Source organism: Rhineura floridana, chromosome 14, assembly GCF_030035675.1.
Source record: "Rhineura floridana isolate rRhiFlo1 chromosome 14, rRhiFlo1.hap2, whole genome shotgun sequence".
In the NCBI taxonomy this organism is placed as follows: Eukaryota; Metazoa; Chordata; class Lepidosauria; order Squamata; family Rhineuridae; genus Rhineura; species Rhineura floridana.
The window spans coordinates 9,380,197-9,401,790 of record NC_084493.1 but is presented as its reverse complement, the minus strand read 5'-3'; the positions used below and the strand labels follow the sequence as shown (position 1 = coordinate 9,401,790).

Genomic DNA, 21,594 nt, shown 5'->3' with positions numbered 1-21,594 from the left:
TCCACTGCACCTTGAGGGTAGGAGGCTAGCTTAGGGTGTGCAGGGCAGATGGCATGGCTCACCCAGCTCTACCCACTCTCTGCCCCTCGGCATCTGCTGCCTGTGGTGGCTGCTGCTGCATTCTTGCTAATGGTAGAGACGACCCCGGGCTAGACCTCAGCCGTTACTCAGGGTGACCAGATGCAAAGGAGGCGAACCCATAATTGTATCAAGCAGGTGATTTTTAGCAGGAGCAGGTACTTTTCTCATCTTTTGGGGCCTAGCTGTACTTACTGTCATTACATCTTTTCATGTCACTAGCATCTTCCTGTTGAATGTATTTAATTATTTCTTTGTTTGTTTATTTTGCCCCGAATGATACTTCTTTTGTTATCAGGCTAACCAATGGGACCCACAACACAATGTTGCAGTGTATCCTCACCTTCTAATAAAGTACTAGTGTTCAAGGTTCCAGCCAGCCTTGTCCTCTTCCAGGATATGCCATTCCATCCATCCATCCACACAGACACGCCCCCCCCCAGTTTTCCAGCTGGCAGTCAACATTCTGTGGCTGCTGAACATTCCTAGTCCTCGGTTGGGCTGATTTTTGTTTTTAGTTGGTTGCCCTGTTAGGTTTTTAAATATATATATAGTTGCGCACCACCCCAATCTCCGAGCGGTGAGAGTTCTCCAGGGGTCCCTGTGCTTGCCCAGGGTTTGGTTTCCTTGGAAAGAAGGTCAGCGGAAGCTGTGGCATCTTTATGACATATGATATATGTATATACACACATTCCAACCTGAGCTTAAGATGGAGGGGTTCAAAGCATCAGCAGCCCAATAGATCTTTCTTTTCCATCGCACTTAGAGGAGGCACCCTAAAGCCATGGTGCAGGGCGCTAGCCTCTCTTTCTGCCTCCAGTTCCCAACCTTTCCTCAGACTCAACTGAAAAACACATGCCTCTCTCAGGCCCCAGGAGAGGGGGGCTCTCCTGAAGAGTTTCAATAACAATAGGATCTCCCCGGCCCATTTGCCAGTTAATGGGCACTTGAAAGACCCATTAACCCACCTGGCCACTCTATTAGTTTAACAAAAGGGGCTCATCTGACCAGCGGAGCAGGTTTCTCACCTCCAGGTGCAGGGTTCCAAATCAGAGGCTGGAAGGGGACTCATAGAAATCATCTCTCTCAACCCCCCAAACCCATAACAAAATTTCTGTAGAACTGCAAACGTCTGGATTCCCCCAACTATGCTGATAACCTTCCTCTACTTTCTTAGTATACCCCACATAGACTTTGTTTCTGTCGGCCCTCAACACCTGAGTTTGCTATTAGAGGGAGCGACAGTCTGAGCATGGTCAGTGCATGGATGACCATAAGAAGCTGCCTTATACTGAGTAACACCATTGGTCCATCTAGCTCAGTAATGCTTATACTGACTGGCAGGGGCTCTCCAGAGTTTCAGGCAGCGGCCCTTCTCACCCTTACTTGGAGGTGCCAGGGATTGAAAGTAGGACCTTCTGCATTCAAAGCAGGTGCTCTGTTTCTGAGCTATGGGACTTACCGGCTGTGCTCTGCCTGCAACCCACACTGTTGGGAGTCCAAAGCACACGTTCTTTGTATACTGCTAGCGTCCAGTGCCATGGTTGCAAAGAACAAAACAATGGACAGCGAGAGACAAACATCCATGGCACTTTTATTGCCACATGCCCCCAAATAAAGGGTCTCGGAGCCTCTTCTGCAACTTGCTTTTCTTCTCTTCTAAGTTTAGTTGCAGCAGCGCAGCAACTGAACACCATGGTACCTTTTTTTTTTTAAATTACTTTGTGGGGGAAAAAGTCCATCAGTCTTTTAGCATGCATATCCTCAAAGCTGAGCTCCCAGATTGGGTCCGGTGACTCTTTGCTGAAATTGCAAATCAGCCTTGCAACTAAACCTGTGCAACATTTTGTCCTGGTGGTTGGAAGGAAGGTTTGCACTTAGAACTACAAATAAAGTTATGTAATCCTGTTTAAAGCTCTCACAAAATGTTCTGCTGTTAAGAGGATTGCTCTGCTTAACATGTCTGATGATACCTTTTTTTTCTCCCACCGCTCTGAAGGTCAGGAACACTTAACAGACAGATCTCTAGAAAAGACAAACAACAACATAAGCTTTTTAAGTGAAGGAGGTTGTTGGCTTTTTTTAAGTTCTTTTTTGCTGTTATTCTGTGCCTTGCTTTCATCATGCCGTTCCTACAAAGGGTGTGTTTACTATGTGGAGGAGACAAAGAAAAACCTCACGTATGGATTTGAGTTATTTTGCCACTACTTTGATACAATCTCCAAAAATAAATGAAAACAAACAAACAAAAGGGATCATAATATTGTTGTGCACAGCCCAGTCTCCGAGTGGTGAGAGACGTCAGAGGTCCCGACACTAACCCCAGGGTTCAGCTTCCTTGGAATGAAGGTCACTGGAAATTGTGGTGTCTTTATGATATCTGGTTTATTTACACATATAGACAACCTGAGCATAAGATGGAAGGGCTCACAGCATTAACATTCCAACAGATCTTGCTTCCCCATTAGATTTCTAGGGGAGTCTCCAGAGCCATAGTTTTGCATTCAGCACAGAGACTGTCTTCCCCCCCCCATTCCACATCAGACTTCCAAAGGCTAGCTCCTGGGCTATTGCTCTCATACCTGCAAGATGACCTCCAGCCAGGTGGGGGGTGGGGAGAGGCCCCCCTCCTGAAAGAGCATCACCAGCCAGTTGTTCCTATGGCAACATGGATGACTCTTTAGTCATGCTAATGGGATGCTTAACAGACTTGACCAGGACCATTACCTTAACAAAGAGTCTGGTTTGACCAGTTCAGTGGTTCCCACTACTATAGACGCCAACCTTACAGATACAGAATTATAGGCTATATAACACTGCTAAATTCAGGGCAGACAAAAGAACGTATTTCTTCACACAGCGCATAGTCACACTATGAAATTCACTCCCACAAGAAGCTGTGATGGCCACTAATGTGGTTGGCTTCAAAAGAGGATTGAATAGACTCGTGAAGGACAACGCTCTCAATGGCTACTAGCCACAATGCCTATGCTCTACCCCCACTGTCAGAGGCAGTAGGGCTCCATACACCAGTTGCTGCAAATCACAAGTAGGGAGATCGCTGTTGCATTCTCCAGGTTCTCCATAGGTTTCCCTAAGGTGCTGATGCCCCTGCTGCCATCTTGGTTGATGGCAGGGATGCACGCTCATAGCACACATGCGTGCTATCAACCAAGATGGCAGCGGAGGCTTCAGCCCCTTAGGGAAACCTTGGCCGCCATCTTGGTTAATGGCAGTCCAGCACACACAGCTGCAAAAGACAGGAAAGACAGGTAGGTGGGGTGTGCGTGCCGGGGCCCAGGGCAAGCTGGTGCCCTAGGGCCCCGGCATGCCTGGCGCCAGCCCTGCCTCTGGCCCTCCAGATGTTGCTAAACTGCAGCTACCATCAGACCTAGCAAGCATGGCCAATGGCGAGGAATGATGGGAGTTGTAGTTCAGCAACATCTGGAGGGCCAAAAGTTCCCCACATCTGTTTTAAGCAGAAACTGGATGGCCACTCATCAGGAATGATGTAGTAGTGTGTTTCCTGCATCAGCAGGGGATTGGATTAGGTGACCTTTGAGGTCTGTTCCAAATCTGTGATTCTCTGCAGGAAATGAGGGAGCAAAATGGACCATACCACTTTAGATTGGGGGGGGCGTTCCACATGCTATGGGGCCAGGAAGAATGTTGATCTTTCTCCCCGACTGTGTTTCCCCAAGGCTTTATATTTCCTTGTGCTTTCAAACCCTTGCTTTATAGATAACCGCCCTATGCATTTGTCATCCAAGATTGTGGACCTTGCTTATCTTGTGCTATGCTGCTATAAGCTGTCAGTAAAGCAATATCCTCTTTCTCTGCCTGTGCACCTTGAGAGAGAGAGAAAAGTCCATTCCCCTGTTGCCATTGTATTGTGTTATAGCACTTACTACAGCTTCCTAATTTAAATTACCCTTTGCAAAAAGGCGTTTCTCAAACACTATCCCTGATTTACCACTTGGCATTTGTCTTATATTACACTGACAAAAGAAACATTCTTAAAAAAGCAAAGGGTGGACTTCGATTTGAAATAGTTATGGGCCCATTCCTGGAATTACTTTATAAGAAGCGAAATGTCAAAGGGTAATGCATTTGTTTCTTTTTTATTATTATTTAAATATTGCTAAGTAGCGTTCATTTTATACAGTGCTTGCTAGAGGTAAAAAAACATAAAAAGAGCCTGCTGGATCAGGCCAATGGCCCATCTCCTCCAGCATCCTCTTCTGACAGTGGCCCACCAGATTCCTTTCCTGGGAGCCCACAAGCAGGACCTGAGCGCAAGAGCACTCTCCCCTCCTGCGGTTTCCAGCAACTGGTATTTGGAAGCAGACTGCCTCTGACAATGGAGCATAGCCATCAGGGCTAGTAGCCACTGATAACCTTCTCCTCCATGAATGTGTCTAATCCTCTTTTAAAGCCATCCAAGTTGGTAGCCAGCACTGCCTCTTGTGGGAGTAGGGTTGCCATATTGCCCGGTTAGCCGGGTTTCACCCAGATTCTATGCATGCCACCCGGCGCCCGGCTAGCCCCTTAGGTGGCCCGGATTCTCAGCTTTAATTAAAAAAAAAAAAAGTTTCTAGGTGGTCCGGTTCTCGAGATATGCATAAAAACATCAGCCGCCCCCCCGACTGTTAAATCTTTCTTTAAACAGTACTACAGCACTTCCTAGCTTTAACCCTGCCCGTTCAGGATTGCAGCCAATCAGGGATTGTGTTTCAGTTTCATTGACCTGAGGCAGTGTCTAGAAAACAGAATGGTGGTTTCACCCCGTTTATCTGAAAATCTCATAAATTGGGTAAGTATATACATTTCAGTTTTTTTTCTCTTGTGTGCAGGAGTCAGATCTTGGGCAGTGTTTTGAAAACCTTCCCAATGCTTGCTTTTTGTAAAAGCAATGCTAATCCCATATGCCCAGAGTAAATCCCATTGAATTCAATAGGACTTACTTTTGAGTAGACATGGTTATGAATGTGCTGAAAATCAATGGGACTTTGGAGTGAATGTAAAAAAGAATTGTGTTTGTGTTCTAACTCTTTCTGCCCCCTTCTCCAGTCCTATTTTAAAGCAAGTAGGCAGGGCTTACTTAGGTATTACAGTTTTTATTCTGTAGGAAAGTAATACTGATTTTTTTAAAACTAATACTGATTTTTCTGCAATGACCAACTGGTTTGACAATAAACTATTATATGGGCTGTATGTATTTATACATCTGCAGTGTGTGCGTATGGAGTCTTTCCAACATCCCTGTGAGGTAGGGTTGGAAACCAAGGCAGCTCACAACAAGAAATAAAGCCATTTAAAATCCAATAACCATAAAAACAAGTATAAACAGTTGCAAAACAGCATAAAGTGGCATGATTCTGAATTTTGGGTTGTGTGAATGAAGTTGCTTATCACTTGAGGTTGCATTTCTGTCCCTGTTTGAGTAAGCCCCACTGAATATGCTGGGACTTGCTTCTGAATAAATAAACCTAGGATTGCACTATAAATATCTTTACAGTTTGTGTAAATAATAAATATATTTGATAGTCATGCTTATATAAATATTTCTTCATTTATCATATTTTTGGTTTTTGGTTAGGAATCCTGGTTGTGAGATGCTTAGTTTTTTGCCTTACTCATAGGAATCTTGTTGTGGTTGGTATGGTATTACATTTAGGAAAGTGTTACTGCCTTCTGTGTTTTTTTTTCCTATTTGCATTTCACTTATCTTTAACCTCACTCCGTTACAGCCATAGAAGCAACAGCAGCATATGCAAGATAATTAACTGCCATTAGTGATAAGAACAAGAATTTATAATTATTATTTCAATTAAAACAAGAGGCTTATCAATACTTTGAAGAGGACCAGATATTTATTTTGTTTCTGAGCCCAGGACTGGGTCTTTCATGATGCCCGGGGGGGGGGAGCAGGAGAGTAGTCGATAAGACAGACATCCTGGCATTGATAATCTAATTAGCAAGGTATGTGTGGGGTTGCACACTTCCAGGCCCAGTTTCATTTTGAGTATGGAGGTGGAACCTGTGTAGATGTGGTTGATCAAAGGGAGAAGAAATTTTGAGTTAAGCAAAGCTCTGCTTTTATAAAACCTAAGAAACATACAGATACTTTGAATGTCTGAGTGCCTGCACCAGTGGAATACTGGAGGAACTTGTAATACTTGCTGCAACAGTATTTAGAACTGAGCATGTGGTGTGAAAGACTCCTTTTCCTAACATTTTGGCTTCTTGTTTTTCTCCACCCACCACATCTTTGAAATATATCATATATGGTTAACCGTACTGCTGGCCTGACTTACTTTATGTTTGTTGCTATTTTGTGTTTTTATTATGTTTTTATATTGATTGTGTATTTTTATTGTTTTTATTATATTTGTAAGCTGTGCTGAGCTCTGTTTTTAACAGCAAAAGGGCAGGATATAAATTCTCTTAATCAATCAATAAATGCTCCCTAGTGTTGGAAACTAGAGTCTAGGCATTTAAGGCTGAAAATGTTGCTTTTAAAAAAAAGATTTCTCACATCTTTCCCCAGTTTTTGGTGGTAATTCCTAGGCACAAAAACAAAACAACTGGACAATCCAAATATTAATATGCAAATATTTGCATAATATGCAAATAATATGCAAATACTTTACATAATATGCAAATTAACCTGCCCAGATTTGTGTAACTGGAATATGGCAACCCTATGTGGGAGCGAATTCCACAGTTTAACTACGCACTGTGTGAAGAAGTTCTAACCTAGCCCTCTCTAGCAGGCCATCTAGTTGACACAGGACATCCACAATCTTTGCACCAGGCTGGCAAGTTGCTATGCATTCTGCATGACCACCCCAAATCCAACTATGTCCTTAATGACTAAATCATTAGGTACCAGGAGCTCCTTTCCAGATGGGTCTCCTCAATGTGAGCGGATGTCTGTCTCCCAAGTAGAGTCCTTCTAAGGCTTGTGTGGGGAACCGTTGGCCTACTAGATGTTGCTGAACTACAGCTCCCATCAACCAGAGCAAGCATGGCTAATGGCCAGAGATGATGGGAGTTGTAGTTCAGCAATATCTGGAGGGCTAAATGTTCCTTAGCCCTTCTCTAAGGGACCTCTTTCCTGTTCCTCAGAGTGTCACCCTCCTTCCCCAAGCCAGGCATGTATTTGTCCAGGGTCTCAGAGGGTTTTAGATCCCTTACACTTTTGGGAGCCAGGTCCTAGCAGGGTTCCTATGTCTCCAGCATTGTAAGAACCAATCAGCATGAAAGGGAGGGTATTAGCCACTGAGAAGAGTCTTCTAAAGCAGTATTCAAACCTGGCCAGATTATTCTACAATTTTAGAAGTCTGTATAATCTTAGAAGGGGGTGTGGCTGTGAGGGAACATGGTTGTGACTATTATGAAGAGACTCTGCACTTCTGAATTTGCCATTACGCTATTGCCTGAGACTCTCCTCCCTGATAGCAGAAGAGTTGTCACTCTGGGTTTGGGACACTGCTATCATGTCTGTGAAGGTTTCATCCACCAACCTCTCTCCGTGCCTCAGCTTCTCCAGGTCATCTACCTTGGCCTTAAGGTACCAAACTTGTTCCCTGAAGGCCAGGGGCTTCTTGTGGAACTAAAGCTGATGATGCAATGCAAAGTTCTTGAGCTTACTCTTTTTCTGAATGCAAGTGGGGGAGTGCATGTTTGAATGCTTACTTGTGTAAACAGCAGCAGCAAAATTCTTTGCATATAGAAATCTAGCATGTCAGGATAGGTAATGTGATTTACCTGTGTAGACTGACCCTGTCAAAACCATGGGAAGATGCATGCCACTGACCACAGATTTGTACAAGATCCTTAGAGTTACTGACCTTCAGTCATATGGCAGTGCAATGCTGCACTTTCATTTAGTTGTTGATTTTTGTAATGGGAAAATTCTGCAGAGTCGCTTGGCTCTTCCCTAAGGATACAGCAGCCAATGTGGTCCTGCATAGAGCTGGCCGTACCATTAGCCACAATGAGGCCAACTGCTTTAGGCAATAGATTGTGCCCAGAGCACACATGTCTGGTTTGAAAAAAAGTCTGGCCTGGACTTTCCAATTTCGTATTTTGCCTGGGTAACAAGTAGAAAGAATGTATTTCTGTTACAGATGCAAAGCCTGAATTTCCTCCAGGGCTTATGCTGGCTTACTCATGCAGGAACTTCAGTAAGATCTGTTTGAAAGTGCAATTGATGCCGGAGTTTCTTCAGTAACTAAATCCATCGCTGCCTTTTTTTTCAAGGGAGTATAACTTTGCAGATAGCAAGCAGCCAATGTGCTTACATAACAAGGTGACAGCATCACACTGCAGAAAGAGGAACCTCTGCAGTTACCTTTGTGTTCATGATCTTTAGTAAATGCCCTAGATCTCCTGCTCCTCCCCTTTAAAAAAACCCACAAAAACCTTGCAGTGTTGTTTTTTTTACTTATTTTGCTTACTAGACAACTGGGTGTGCTATGAAGCACAATATTATTGAGACTACAGCCACCTGCCATCTTAATTCAGCCAGATGCAATTGTTTCCATTTTACTTTGTACATAGGTAGCAATTCTTGCCAAAAGCCTGCAGGTGGGGCAGAGGAACCCAATCCACATACAGTGAACTGAGCCCAAAAAATCCTGTTGATGCACCACAGCTCAGAGTAAGCCCTGACAGCCAGGTTTTTTTTCACATCCGAAAGTCACATTTAATTCTATGCATATAAATTAGCTTGAAGACCCTCCGTGGTGCAGAGTGGTAAGCGGCGGTAACGCAGCCGAAGCTCTGCTCACGGCCGGAGTTCGATTCCAACAGAAGGAGGAAGTCGAATCTCCGGTAAACGGGGTCGAGGTCCACTCAACCTTCCATCCATCTGTGGTCGGTAAAATGAGTACCCGGCATATGATGGGGGGGTAAAGAAAGGCCGGGGAAGGAACTGGCAATCCCACCCCATATATACGGTCTGCCTAGTAAATGTCGCAAGATGTCACCCTAAGAGTCGGAAACAACTCGCACTACAAGTGCGGAGACACCTTTACCTTTAAATTAGCTTGTGCAAAAAAAAATATTCATAGGCCTTTGTCTTGAGCCTTTTACATTCAATGCCAAAAGCCAATTTCAAGAGGATTTCAAAGTAGTTATTGCCCCAAAAAGAGCTTCTTACCTTGCAAACTGCAAGGTTTGTAAGCAAGAATTTTCTGGTGGAGGTTCTTGCTGTATATTTCAATCTGATGCTAATTAAGCTACACTTACATTGTTTATGTTAACTGGGAGGAAGTGTGTTCATTTTTCTAGAATAGTAGATACTAAAGATTGCAGTTGTAAAACTCTAGCTAAGCTGATAAATAGCTGCAATTCAACATGTTTATCACTAGCAGTAAATCTCTCCCTCTATTTTAATAATTAGCTCAAGTGTGCCAGCATAGATTTCTGCACAGTGATATCATGCAAACAGTGCAACTGCAATCCAATCACCCTTATAATCAATGTGAAAAGTATGGATTTTCATAACTGAATAACTTTTTGGGCAGATCACTGGGATAAAAACCATAGCAAGGCAAACTTCCTTCATATACACAACAGAAAGGCTTTAGTCCTCATGAAAGTATGGCATAGTAATTAGTGTGTTGGATGGACATAAGCCAGGGCAGATGATTCTTACTCAGTCATTATGTTCATGGGTGACCTTGGGGCAGTCTGTGTCAACCTTACCTACCATACAAGGTTGTTGTGAGGATAAAATTTGTCTTCTTGACAGAACAGCAGGATAAAAAGATAAAATCTCTGCCCAAACGCAAAGATAATTAAATCAGCCTTCCCCAACCTGGTGCTCTCCAGATGTTTTGGACTACGACTCCCATCAACTCTAGGCAGCACTGGGAGTTGCAGTCCAAAACATCTGGAGAGCACCAGGTTGGGGAACACTGATTTAGATAAGGTATCCAGTCATATTCTAATAATCAGTTGGGTTCAGTTGAGGAACTTGAGCAAAACACCAGTCCTTCTTGGCAAACGTTACAACTGAAATATTTTCACTAGTTCTCAGTTACTGAATGCTGTAAGTGTTGTTTTATTGGGTGGAGTTAAATGCAGATATTCAACACATTGTTTATGCAAGATCTGAGCCTTGCACGTAGAGGCAGAATGCAGTTAATTCATTTCCACTTCTATACAATACACAACTATGTATAATTTTATAGTACAATTCCCTGTAAATGTTCACAACTGAGATGGAGCATGGAAAATCTTGTGTCTTTTGAAAGACTGCCAAAGTAATTTTTAAAAAGAGGTCTGTGGAAAAACTAATTGAGGGGAAGGGAGTTTGAAAACACACCCACCTCTGTGTACAAACAACAGGGATAGTTGCTGCCCCTTCAGATTATTTTATTCCACGAAGTTGTGTACAATTGCAAACCATTCTGTGCAAAAGCGCACCGTGAAAAAAATGACCCCTGTGTGTTTCAAAGGCTATATGTGTGCTGTACACAGACCAAGATCTTCGGCACAAACATCCTCTTCACTTTACTGCTTTGTTAATTTTTTAATGGGGGGAAACACTGGCAGGTCAAGACTGCAATCTTGTAAGTTGCATTGAACCTGGTGAGACTTAAGGCTGAGTAACTGTGCCTAGGACTGAGTTGTAAGAGAATCTTGTATTTCTGTTCAATGGTGGAAAGTGATTTGCTTGGCCAAGACAGATTCCCATAGAAAGTGGTATGCATAGGATTGTGCTGGTAGATGCAGGAGGTGAAAGGGGTAAAGGAATGGTCAACAGACAGAAATGCTGTGGGAGAAATGGAAAAAGTGAGTCACCTGGAAAAACTGTGTTTGAAGGAGCTACTTGTTCCACAAGAAAAGCCTGAAGTAAGTCAGTTTCCATTCCAAGTGTCTGTTAATCTCCTAGGGCACTGCCAAGCATTAAAACATCCCCTCCCAACTCTGGACCAGAGGAGTCTTGAACCAAATTGGTTGTCTCTCAAAGTAGTTGCAACTATAATCAGACTAAACAAATACTTACAGTTGACCTCTGGCAGCTGCATCAGCCTTCCTGAGCTTAGATCATGCAGCTCCTTTCTGTTTTGGTTAAATGTATGGCCCAGGAGTAGGGAACCTGTGTCCCTCCAGATGTTGCTGGGCTACAACACCCATCATCCTGGCCATTGGATTGCCTTTTGCCAATTTTGATGAGTCTGTCAGCTGCAACCATTCCTGGACTGGGATAGCTTGACCACAAATAATACAGGCATTGGAAACGTTAAGATTGTATTAGTGCAATGTACTCTTTGTGGGGCTTCCCTTGCTGTTGGTCCAGAAACTTGTTAGTGCAGAATGCTGCAGCATGATTGGTGACAGGAATGAGATCCTATCAGCATATTACACCTCTGCTCAAAGATCTGCACTGGCTGCCAATTTACCAGGCCAAGTTCAAGGTTTTACAATTAGTATAAAAGTAAATGTACTGCCTTCAGGTTGGTTCTGACTTATGGTGACCCTATGAATAGGATTTTCATGAGGCTGAGAGGTAGTGACTGGCCTAATGTCACCCAGTGAGCTTCTTGGCTATGTGGGGATTCTAAATCTGGTCTCCCAGGTCGTAGTCCAACACCTTAACCACTACACCACACTGGCTCTCACAATTAGTATATAAAGTAGGGTTGCCAGGTTCATGGCCTGGGACTGATCCTGTATCTTTAGGAGAAGAGAAAGTCAGCCAAGTGCAGGTGTTCTTGTAATACTGTAATGGGAAAAACCACAAGGTGGAATTCTCCCTTCCCCCTGCACAACTTTTAAAGATACAGAAGACCTCTTGGTTGCCAGGCCCAGCCTCTGAGTCCAAGAGGTCTTCTGTAGCTTTAAAAGTTGTGCAGGGGGAAGGGAGAATTCCACCTTGTGGTTTTTCCCATTACTGTGTTGCAAGAACACCTGCACTTGGCTGACTTTCTCTTCTCCTAAAGATACAGGATCAGTCTCAGGCCATGGACCTGGCAACCCTAATATAAAGTCCTTAAAAGCTTGTGATCAGTTTACTTCAAGGATCACCAACCTTTTGTAGCAGAGGGCACATTTCAAATTTTGAGACAGCATTGGGGGCACCAGTCACAAATGGCTGCCGTGGGGTGTGGCATAATACAAAATGGCTGTGAGGGTGTGGCATTACAAAATTCAAAGAGTATTCATGGTGTAACTTTCCCCATAATTATGTTTCCATTCTAGAAAAGGCTTGATCTGGTGAATTTCTGCCTGCCATGCAGCTGTTAAAGGCACAAAAAACCCTGCTTGCCCCAATGCCAACTCTAAACTTAAGCCTAGGCTGCCATCCTATACCCACTCACCTAGAAGTAAGCCCCATTAAACACAAAGAGACTTATTTCTGAGTAGACGTGTGTACCATTGTATTGTAAGTTAACTATATAGTGAATTCTTACTGAGTCCCTTGTCTTTAGCTAACGCAAAGCAGGAGACATGCCAGCCTAACCCGCTTTGCAAAGTTTACACATTTGCCTTTTGAGGGGAGAGGGATTATTGATTATTCACCCATACATATTGTGTAGTAGTATTTCCAGAAAATAACTTCTAGGTGAACCCAGCATAGGAAAGATTCATTCTGGTTTTTAGGAAAACAGGAAGGGTAAACTATGGAGATTCCAAGGCCTAGGGGAAAAAAAAGACAGAAGCAGGAAAAGTGCACTAAAAGGGATGGCACAACAGCAGCACTTTGGGACCCCAAGGATTTCTATTCTGGTGTCCGAAAAATGCACTTATCAATCACAGATCAGACTTCACTCATTGGCTAATAAAAGCGACAGGTAGGAGCAGCCAATCTGGCTCATTTTCACATAAACTGTTTAGAAGGGAACCTGCATAGTTTGCTCCCTAACTTTCTTTCTAGGAGGACTAGAAACTTGCTTTTGATTTTAAACGAAAGCTCAGATTCTGGACTGCCTGCTGGGGGCACCATTGAATGCCTTCGTGGGCACCATGGTAAACACCTTTCCCCATATATGCTTACTTGACCGCTTAAATTTATGGAACTTGCACTTTTACAAGTGCTATAGAATGCTCGTTCCACATCCCTGAGGAGCCAATCTTTTAGTGGGGCAGCACCAACATGTCAGGCACCCTTGCTATACTGTTTGAGATGCCTCTTAAACACTTTATTTCAGCAAGCCTATCCAGACTTATTAATGTATACTTGTTTTTAAAATTTAGCTAATTTTATGTGTGCTGTTGATAGTTACTTTCTGCACACGGCTTAGATTTTTTCTTTAATTAAATGGTTTATACATTTTTCGAGAGGAATAAATGCTGGCTGAGGCTGATGGGAGATGGGAGTTTTATCAACAGCTGGAGTGCCACAGGTTCCAGCATAGCACATAGGTCTCCACTGTGTGTCAATGTATGTGAGAAAAATAGGAATACTCCCACTCTGCCCTCAGTCAGCATGAGTTGGGAAATAAGTTATTCATGTCAATTCTTCCCTCATGTCATCGGCACACTTTGATGCCATCAAGGCGGCTCCTGACATTCGTTGCTCCCTATGAATGCCATATCCCATTAACTCCATAAACAGCTTTGAAATACCATCTTCAAGCCATTACCATGGATGGCATGATCATTCTCAACAAGAGCCCTCTCCAGATAAACAGAACTCATTCAGTTCCTTGATTTACCAGGGAGCTGGGACCATGGATGGAATGCTGGGTGCAGAAAACACTGGGTGAATTGGATCAAACACAGGTAAGAGCTCATTGTTGAGCCTACTCTGTGGCAGCGATCGTAGTGAAGAGACAATACTTACCATTTGCATCCATGCACTTCTGCTCAGTGTATATTCCTTGGCTAACCTGTGGCCTTCCCCAGCCATGGGGAGGATTTGTCAGTGGCTGACTGAGACTTGTTTGCTAAGCCCTTAATTATCACATTGCCCACATCCTGTTCAATGCGGGTGTGTCACCAGGAGTCCTTTTCCTCAGCTTAGGCTGGTACACCAACTGCAACTGTTCTTGCAAGATGCTGGTCTCACCATGGTGGCACATGTATTGGTTACAAAAAGATTAATTTACTATACTATGTCAGCCTTCCTTCGCAAAATGTCCAGAAACTTTATCAGGTTCAAAACATAGCAGCTAAACGTTTGGTTGGAGTCTTATTTTGAAGAGCATGCACCTCCCCTTTTATACCAGTTTCATTGGCTTCTGGTCTGTTTCTGGGCCCATTCAAAATTCTGCTTAGGACCTTTAAAACCTTGAACAGGATCCAAAAAGACCATCTCCTTTGACATAAACTTTCCCACTCTCTGAGATCAACCAGGGAAGCCCTCTTGTTTTCCTTTGTAGAAATAGATTCAATTTCTGTCACTAATTTTGTCAAGCCCTTCTTGTTGATATGTTGCTGGAAACTGCAGGGAGAGTGCTGTTGAACTCAGGTCCTGTTTGCAGGCTTCCCATGGGCATCTGGCTGGCCACATAAAAACAGGATGTTGAACTAGATGAGCCATTGGCCTGATCTAGCATGCTCTTCTTATGTTATTATGTCTCTGTTCAGGGAACAGCAGGATTTGCCCAGCATTTTCCAATAAGCCACTATTAGAAATATCACAGCTCATTCCTGTTGCTGTGCTGAATGTCAGCTACAGTGCAACCGAAGGAATTCCATACTGCCACATGATCAGAGACCAGCTTGGAGCGCTTGTTTTTATCCTTCCTTTCCCAGAACCCAGGCTCTTCAGAATCATCAGAAGCATGCCAACCCATCCGTTCAAATCTTCCAGCCCCCAAACAAACCTACTGTGGCCGTGGTCACGCTCCAGGGGGCTGCATGTCAAAGTGGGTGTGGTCAATTTTAATGATTTTTTTAAAATGAAGACTTTTAGGAGGTTGCAAACTTTCTGACATCACAAAATCACAGCAGGAGACCTGTGGAAATGGTCAGTAAAAAGAATTATTTCTTTTAAAAAATACAAATATTTTCTTTAAAATGAACAAAATTTGAGGGAAGGAGACCACAAAATTTTTTTAGTATCACAGGAGAGAACCTATGGGAGTGCTCTGTAATTAAAATAAAAGCTGTCTAAATAATTAAAACATTTTAAAAAACATTAAAATGGAAAACAATCAGGGAAACTTGTGCTCCTCCACACAACTATTAGAGGTATAGGAGCTCTGTGCTCTTTTTCACTTGGCCATGCCAATTTTACTAACTTAAATAGGCAGCCTGCAGTGTAAAATATATTTCCAAGTTGGTATCTTTGAGGGGGAAAGGTTGTACAGTGCTTCCAAAAGATACAGAGGCTCACGTTCAGGCAAGTCTTTAGGGAAAGGGAGTTCCCCAGTGGCTGAGAATATTTGTCTGAACTTGGCACAAGTATGGTAAATGCAAGAGAGTACTTGGTTGATCATAACTGGGTAGATTTTTCATTATAACCCTGTTCACACATGCATGTCCATTTCCTAATAATGAATAGGGTGTTCAGATGGAAAAGACAGGACTCCTGCACCTTCAATGTCTTGCACACTAAACCTAGTGATAGTCTCTCTTCTACACAAATCTTAGAGGTGGAAAAGCCCTGTTTCATCTGGCTATCCTAATCATGAACATGTTTTATAGCTCCTCAAAACACAATGTTTTGCAGAGGGAGTCACTACATTCCTCTGCCAGTTTTCAGTATTGTCATGCAGCAAAGGGGCACGAATCCTGCTAGGAAAAATATGGCTGCTGTTGCATGGCCTTGCATTCTGTTTAAAACACTTATTACTTTACACACATCACAGAACTGAGCATTAGGACTGAAGCTGAATGCATATTGGGGCTAAGCTCTGGCCTGCTCTAGCTCAGATGTAGTCCTGAATTAGATGCCTTCTCTCCTACTGCCTCTTGCCAAGTATGCACACCATACATTTAAAGCCCTATTACACAGTGTGGTGTAGTGGTTAAGGTGTTGGACTACGACCTGGGAGACCAGGGTTTGAATCCCCACACAGCCATGAACCTCACTGGGTGACCTTGGGCCAATCACTGTCTCTCATCCTCAGAGGAAGGCAATGGAAAACCCCCTCTGAATACCGCTGACCATGAAAACCCTATTCATAGGGTTGCCATAAGTTGGGATTGACTTGAAGGCAGTCCATGTCCATTTTATACCACTGTAACATTCATTCCCCCAAAGAATCCTGGGAGCTGTAGTCTGGTAAGGTTGCTGAGAGTTGTTGGGAGGCCCCTATTGCCCACATAGAGCTACTGCTCTCAGAGTGGTTTAACAATCAATCCCTCTTCCCAGGAAAGTCTGGGAATTGTAGCTCGGTGAGGGGAATGGGGGGGTGTCTCTTAACACTCTCAACACCCTTACCAGACTACAATTCCCAGGATTCTTTGGGGGAAGCCATGACTTTTAAAGCATTATAATGGGGCTTTAAATGTATGTTGTGGATGTGGACCTGTAGTTACAGATTTAACCCCTTTTAATCAAGGCTATTGCTCATACTGATACCTTTACAATCAGGGTGATCGAAAGAGTGCTTTTAATCCATCTGTGCGCAGTATAAATGCATTTTTGCGTAATAAGATCACACCCTTGTATTCTGCATTATGATGCCATGTTATTGTGCCATACGTGGTTCTCTCCATCAGCCTGGCTGGGACCAACTGCCATTTGGCTCCTCCCTACCCAGAACTGTCTCTGGCACCAGGCCATTAGATAACATTTGTTTATTTTTACTTTTCTTTACTGTATTGTGCTTTACTTACTATGTTTACCACCAAATTCTCCCTAGAGAAAGTCAAGCCTCTGGAGTATAGCCTCTGCCATGCACTTCAGGTGGTTTGTCATTTAAAATAATGACTTACAATCTAATAGATGTGATACAAAAAGAAAAAGGGTCAGGAGGGAAGAGGATAATAAGCACATTCAGGTATCAATTCTTTCTCATACTTATTTTCCACTTGGCTGCCTCATCCCTTTTATCTGTTAGATTTCTCAGCCATTATGTTAGATCATCTGTTCTGCTCGTAGAACAGCATTTGGGAGTATTTGTTGGGCACAATAATAATCAAATAGCTAACCCCTAACCTCTATTAAGGATTTTATTTATTTATTTATTATTAAATTTATTAGTCGCCCATCTGGCTGGTTGTCCAGCCACTCTGAGCGACGTACAGATAAAACAGTAACTAAAACAATTAAAAGTTTAAAAACAGTACAAACTTAACCCGTCCCAAAAGCCTGCCTGAAAAGCCAGGTCTTCAGGGTCCGGCGGAAGCTCATTATAGACGGGGCATGGCGTAGATCATTTGGGAGAGAATTCCACAGGGTGGGGGGCCACTATTGAGAAGGCCCTCTCTCTAGTCCTCACCAGTCTAGCTGTTTTAACTGGTGGGATCCAGAGAAGGTCTTCTGAGGCTGATCTTGTTGAGCGGCATCCCTGTCGATGCTGGAGGCGCTCCTTCAGATAAGCTGGGCCACAACCATATAGGGTTTTAAAGGTTAAGACCTTGAATTGGGCTTGGTACGCAACTGGTAACCAATGCAACTCCTTTAACACAGGAGTGATGTGATCCCGCCAGCGGCTGCCTGCGATCAGACGCACCGCTGCATTCTGTACCAGCTGTAACTTCCAAACCGTTTTCAAGGGTAACCCCACATAGAGCGCATTACAGTAGTCTAGGCGAGTGGTGATCAGGGCATGTACCACCGGTGGGAGCAAATGATTGGGAAGGTAGGGGCGTAGCCTCCGTATCAGATGGAGTTGATACAGAGCTGCCCGGCTCACAGCCGAAACTTGAGCCTCCATGGACAGCTGGGAGTCAAGAATGACCCCCAGGCTACAGACCTGGTCTTTCAGGGGCAAACATACCCCGTTAAGCACCAGGTCTATATCTCCCAACCTACCCTTGTCTCCCACAAACAGCACCTCGGTTTTGTTAGGATTCAGCTTCAGCTTATTCCTTCCCATCCAGCCACTCACCGACTCCAGACACTTGGACAGGGTTTCCACAGCCAACCTTGGTGAAGATTTAAATGAGAGATAGAGCTGTGTGTCATCCGCATACTGATGACACTGCAGCCCAAATCTCTTGATGATTGCTCCCAGCGGCTTTATATAGATATTAAAAAGCATTGGAGAGAGGATCGAACCCTGTGGCACCCCACAAGTGAGAGGCCAGGGATCCGAAACCTCCTCCTCCAGTGCTACTCTTTGGTATCTCCCAGAGAGGAAGGAATGGAACCACTGCAATACAGTGCCCCCCACTCCTAACCTCTGCAGGATCAGATGTCCCCACTTTATACTTTAGTATGCATTTAAAGGGTCAGGAAAAGCATTCACATTTTAAAGGGTTAAATTAATCTGTGTTGATTCTTGTAACGGATGTAGTAGTTAACTCCAGATTAGAGGTTTGCTTCTTTTTAAAAAAATAAGGGCTGGGCTTTAAACCTCAATACAGGTTAAGATGTGTGCCAGTTATAATGGTCAGTGGTTACAAAACCCCTGACAATCCTTGGACCTGGCTCATATGAAACCTGCTCCAGATTAAATCATGCAGACCACAGGAGGGGTAAAATGATGATTTATGCCTAGGTAGCACCATCTCTGTACATGCCATTTTTGCAGAGTACAAGACAAGTCTCTGCCCCTAGTGGTTTACAAATTAGAAAATGGATGCAGGTTAGGAAACAGAGGACGGCGGAAATGAAGGTAGGCTTCAATTGAAGGTTTATATCAGTCATCCGTATTTAGGCTTAGACTGCCAGAGACTTTAGGCCTCATCCGCGAACACTGTGGGTTCTTCTGAATAATACAAAAATACTTTTACTGTCAGTTACAGATACAGGAAATGTGGCATGAGGGTAAAGGCTTATTCTGTGAAGGTTGAGGTTTCCTACTCGGTTCAGTATTTACTTAGGTCCTTAATTCCTCTCATTTCAGTGTTTGCGGCGAGATTGCTCGCTGCGACTCTGCCACACGCAGGTGATAGTTCCCCTTGTTTCTCCCCTGAATAAAGGCGGCTTTCTTTTTTAACGTTTCGTTATCACGTGGCGTTGTACACATTTTGTCCTCGTCGTCATATTATGTACAATAATGACACGGGCACGATTGTTCGATGTTGCTGCTGCTGCTGCTGCTATTGGCGCGAGCTTTTCAGACGCAAACCCCGCCCTCGGACAAGGCCTCGCGCCGCCGCCTTGACCTCAACCGCCACGTTGTTTCCCATCCTCTCGAGGCGGAGCAACTCGAGCCCGGGCCCGCCCGTCGCTCTACCCGAAAGGCGGAGCTTGCTGGACCCCCTTCTCCTGTCCTCGTAGCCGGGTTACATGGCAGTAGCCGCGGTGAGAGCGAGGCTTCTGTTGCTGGCGTCGAGAGGCTCCCGCGAAGGCCCGGCGGCGGCGGCGGCGCTGCTATTGCTTCGAGCAGCTCCTTCAGGCTTCCTCCTCTCTTCTTCCTTCATGAGCCTGGGCAGCCCCGTGAGTTTGGGCGGGGGGGAGTTGCGGCGGCAGGGAGAAAGAAACCCGCGTGAGGCGGTCGGGCAGAGGGGAGGGCCAGGAGCGCAGCTCGGGCCGCAGCGCGAGTGGCGACGGCGGCCTCGTTTCCCCTCCTCCTGCCACTGCACAAAAGCGCTTTGTTCTTTCCGGGCCGCTGCTCCTGCGCCCTGTAGGGGCCTCAGACGCCGGGTTGGTCTGCCAGGCCTTCCGCAGTGCGGCGGACCTCGCTGAGGGAGCCTCTCGGGCGGCAACGCTCCGTGGTGGGCGAGGAGGAGGACGGGGTTGGAAAGGCAAACTCCCCCAGGCCGGTTCGTTGCGGCCGTTCCCGTCAGCGGGAATTGGGTGGGTTGGAACCCTCCCTATTCTGCGTTTGGGAAATCCCCCTTTCGGACGGAGGAAAGCCCATCTTCATTTTCTTGCCCTTTTCCCTTCTCCATCTCCCAGACAATGGAGGCCGGGACGGGGGAGATTGAAGTGCTTCGAGGCGGCTGGCAGCGGGCGGTCCCCGCGTGGCGGCCGGGGTTAGGGCTCCCTCCCGCCTGAGTGCCCACTACCATGAACACCGACCCCCTAAAGCCCTGCGTTTTTTGGGAGTGCTCTCACACCACGATCCTCGGCACGTGTTTTCTTAGGAAGGAAGCCCCACTGAGTTTGATGGGACTTTCTCCCTAGTCCGTGTGTTTTTTCTTTTGCGTGAGACCCGTGGACGGGGTTCGCCGCCGCCACCCCTCGATCGGGGTGACACCCCCTCCCCAAGCGTTAGTTCACACTCTTAGAGGGCGATCCTAAAACAATTTTCACTCTGATGTGGGTTGAACACGCCGCGGAGTTTGCTTCCGTGTGAAAACGCGCAGGGGATTCCGCGGCGAAGGCTTGGCGACTCTGTCCATGCTTAAGAATGGGCTCCTCTGAATTTAGTGAGGCTGGCTTCCGAGTAAACATGGATAGCACTCCCTTGTAGACTTCTTTTTTAAGTGGGCAGAGTAGGGATTTTCTAATCCCCGCGAGGACGCAACAGTGACGCGTTTACGGATTCCTTAATTAGGAGTTTTATTTAAAAAGGATGTGTGATCCGGTGTCGTCTGGCGCGGCGTCTTTCTTGCGAAATAAACATTCACTACCCCAAAGAGCCCTGCCCTGCTTGTTTCCTCTTCTTCCTCCCTCCCTCGGTGGCCACCAGGCACTGCGGCATTTGCGGCGGCCCTCTTGCCTTCAGGACAGTCTTCATTCATTTCCCGGCCTCTCTTGCGCTGTGCCTTTAAAAGCAGGAGCTGCTGGTGCAGTATTTCTGTGTTCAATTACAGACTGATTGGGGGGGATCTGTGTTTTTCTGTATCCAAAGGGACTGGAAAATCCGATGCCTCTTTTTTTTGCCTTTCTGTTGTTAGTGCTTGCCTCGTGTCCACCTCTATTTAAGAACTGCCCCGGGAAAGCGGCGACTTGTGGTGCGCAAAGCAATTGCATTATAATAATGACAGAGGTTTAGGGGCCCTGTGGTTAAACGAAGCTGTAGGTTTTTCTCTTTCTCTCTTCAGATCCCCTTCCCGGTGTCTGAAAGACATCTGAAGGTAGATTTCTTCTTCAGTGGCATCGAAGACCTTGTTAAAATATCAGGTCCTGCTAGTAGAGGGTACAATCATTGTATGTAATACAGACAAAGGAGGGGGAAATAGCCATTGTGACAAAGAGCAAACAGACTATGGCAGAAATATTGTTAGGAGACAAAACAATTGTCTGCAAGCAGGCAAACTTTTTTCTGTGGTTCTCCAGGATTGCTACATGGGGGAGCTTTGTTTGGGTTCCCTGTCTCTTACTGCCCACTGTTGGGAGGGACCAGGATCACTGGATTGCCTGTGTGATTCAGTCAGAAGGAGCCTTATATAGCTTTTGTCTAGGAAGAGTACATTGACTGAGACGTAATATAGGCTCTTCTGAACTGTAAAGGAAGCTCCCTTTTGAAGAGAACTATATTCCCTTTTAATTTACAGGTAACTACAGAATACTACTGTGCATTCCTACTCAGAAGTATGTCCCAG

The 21,594-nt window shown here is 44.9% G+C and overlaps 1 protein-coding gene and 1 long non-coding RNA gene across 6 annotated transcripts in view; one reads left to right on the top strand and one right to left on the bottom strand.

The window, feature by feature from the left end:
* LOC133369557 (uncharacterized) overlaps positions 1 to 11,262 on the bottom strand; it is a 29,429-nt gene extending 18,167 nt beyond the window's left edge. For both annotated transcript variants that reach the window (XR_009758915.1, XR_009758914.1), the window contains exons 1-2: positions 11,102 to 11,262; positions 1,541 to 2,103 (exon numbers count right to left, since the gene is read on the bottom strand). This is a non-coding gene — a long non-coding RNA (uncharacterized LOC133369557). The remainder of the gene's footprint in view (positions 1 to 1,540; positions 2,104 to 11,101) is intronic.
* The window catches only part of MAPK6 (mitogen-activated protein kinase 6), a 36,959-nt gene that overhangs the window by 2,144 nt on the left and 13,221 nt on the right, over positions 1 to 21,594 (top strand). Inside the window, exon 1 of one of the 4 annotated variants that reach the window (XM_061594814.1) lies at positions 18,674 to 18,773. The exons of 1 other annotated variant lie outside the window; for it this stretch is intronic. The gene's annotated coding sequence lies outside the window, so the exon portion shown is untranslated. Of the gene's footprint in view, positions 1 to 18,673; positions 18,774 to 19,250; positions 19,541 to 19,751; positions 19,901 to 21,594 lie in introns of those variants that run through there. 2 more of the 4 variants (XM_061594812.1, XM_061594815.1) reach the window with 2 other exon arrangements.